Source organism: Rhinolophus sinicus, chromosome 16 (assembly GCF_057876585.1).
Source record: "Rhinolophus sinicus isolate RSI-liver-muscle chromosome 16, RSI-T2T, whole genome shotgun sequence".
Taxonomy (NCBI): Eukaryota; Metazoa; Chordata; class Mammalia; order Chiroptera; family Rhinolophidae; genus Rhinolophus; species Rhinolophus sinicus.
In genome coordinates, this window is record NC_142516.1 from 161,983,263 (window position 1) to 161,986,306 (window position 3,044).

The window sequence follows — 3,044 nt, forward strand, 5'->3', positions numbered from 1 at the left end:
AGTCTCTGATCTTCTGTTAAAGCAGCCCAAACATGCTACAACGGCATCCTTGGGAAAAATCAATTGACTAAATATATGTGAATGTATTTCTACTCTATACTGTTGATCTATTTGTTAGTTGTTCTGAGAAAACCACAGTCTGCTGATCTGATTACTGTGATTTTATAGTAAGTCTTGAAATCAGGTAGTATGAGTCATTCAATGTTGTACAATTAAAAAAAAGTTATTCTTTACCCCTTACCTCCCCATATAAGTCTAGATTCAATGTATACATTTCACCAAAATTCCTTCTGAGATTTAAATTATGGTTGTGATTAATCAATCTGTAGATCAATTTAGGAAGGATTTACAATTTAGTATGTCCAATTTATGAACATATTGTATCTCTCCATGTATTTAGGTCTTTGACTTCTTTCATCAGTATTTTATAGGTATCAGCATACATCATGCATATATTTGACTCGATTCACACCAAATCATTTTATGTTTTTTATGTACTTTTAAAAAGTACAAATGGTACATTTAAAAAATTTAGTTTCCTACATTTAATTGAGAATATATAGATTTTATTTGTTTCTTTTATATTAACCTTCTAGCCTGACTGTTTTGATTTTGCAGTGAAGCATTCCATTTTTAAAAGTCACTGAAGTTTTTCTAAGTTTCAAATTTTATTTTTTTAAATGATAATAAGTATATTTAAAAAGTCTTAGTGATGTTGTACTGTACTAAAACATAAAATAGTTCCTGTTTGTTCCTATTTGACTTAATTATACTTAAAACATGTGTTGTTGGCTTGCTATTTACTCTTCCAGCCTGGAACTTAGAAATGTAAAGAACATGACTGATATAACTGCTGTCCAAATGCTGCTATAGCTAAAAGTGGGATATTTAATAATTAGTGTGATGGAAAGATGGGGAAGGGAAGCTGCCAAGAGGAGGTGCACGTTTGAGAAGAGTCCTAAAAGAAGAGCAACTCAACAACAGAAAAGAACAGCATTGCAAAGAGAAAATAGATACGCCCAATATCCCAAAATTATGGGGATGCATGGTTCTTTCCTGAAATTCTAAATTATTCATTGTATCTGAAGTGTATAGTGTGTTTTCTTGGGAAGAGAAAAGATTAGGATGGATAAGTAGACCTGACCTGCAAATGGAGGGCCTTCCTTTCAAGCTATGGAATTTAAAATGTGTAAAACTATAACAAGAGCAGTTTATTCTGAGGGAGTGTGTTGAATTGGAGAGATAATTTGCAGGGGACAGATTGATATGGAGTGGTAGCCAAATGAATGTGAGCATTAAGGGAAAAGATTGTCTATAATTATTCATATTGGGCAGTAGAGTCATTGTTTTTCAAGTTGTATCAGGCATATAAAATCTGTACACTATTTCATTATAGTGTCAGTAAAACTTTGTAATTTACTGTTTCCCATTTAGTGGTATATATTATAATTGTTCTTGAACTCACTGCTATTACTATAAAAACTTACATACTATTCTATTAACTAACTGCACTGTAATTAGTAAGTAACTGCACTGAAGATTGAGTAGAATTTAAACAAACTTATCATGCCAAAATTGAGCTATATGTCCCCACCTCAACTTCAAGTAAATCTGTAGGGTCTAAAAACCAAAACTTATCATGTTTCCCTGAAAATAAAACCTAGCCAGACAATCAGCTCTAATGCGCCCTTTGGAGCAAAAATTAATATAAGACCAGGTCTTATATAATATATAATATAATATAGAAAAATAAGACTTGGTCTTATATTAATTTTTGCTCCAAAAGATGCATTAAAGATGACGGTCTGGCTAGGTCTTATTTTCAGGGAAACACGGTAGTTATTGTAAGAGCCTAATTATTATAAATCAGGAAGAAATATCCTTTTGTATGACTTTTTTGAGGGCAGTCTGTGATACATCCAGTGGTTTTGTCTTAGACTTTCAAGTGATTAAATGTTTTCATTTTTTCTTAACGGAGATTAAATTTATAACAGGGAAAGCAGCCTTGGATATGACTTCATGCATATTTACCTGTGTCAGAGGGGTGCTGTGTGGTTTATCATTAGAGTAAAAAGTTGATAAAGCATCTTGAGCTCCTTAGAGGATTACAGCAATAAAAATGAGAAATAGTAAATATAGATGATTTTACAAGGCTGTTTTAGGATGAAATATTTTTATCCTACTCTCTCTAGATAAATGAAATATATCATGATGAAATAACAACATACGTTATTTCATGTATCTTGGTTCCTAAATACCCATGGTAGACAAGTCTATGTATTATGGGAGCTAATAGGAACGTACTTAAACTCCAAAGCTTCACTTAATCATAACCTTAAGGATGGAGTTTTAAAAAGTGAGCATTTTAAAGTGCAAAACATCTACCAAAGAAGAATTCTTGTTTATGATCTTATATATGAATAAATAATATTGCATGATTCATAGATTATTCAGTTTATCCTCCTTTCAACAAGTGTTACTAAATACCAACTTTATTCCAAACATTGTGGGTGGTATTGAGATATAAAGATAAATAACATATTTATCTGTTAATTCTTATTAAAAATAATGTATAGCATATAATATATTTTAAAACACACGCAGTTTGTATTTCTAAGTGTTAAGACTATTCTCAAAGTTTTAAACTAGATGACCCATTGCAAAACCATCAGGAAGATATATTTGTGGTTTGAGGGGAATGAGAAGTTTCTGGGGCACATAACTTGGCATCACAGGCCTGTCTACCAAAATCAGAGAAGAAACTGAATGAAAGTGGCATTGCTTCAATGAAACTGGAGCATGGGAGTGATTGCAAAGAAAGGAGGATGCACCACTGTACCACAAGCATATAAATAATTGAATTATTTTACAAGTCCTTAGATAAGAGGTCTACTGCTCAAAAGCAAGTAAGGAATGAAACAATGGAGACTGATTGTGTTCAGAACCAAAATGTTTTATAAAAATTAGAAAGAAAATTCTCAAGCAGACATGTAAATTAAACATATCAAAACACTGAAAATGTACTTCTAAAACAGGATAGAGTG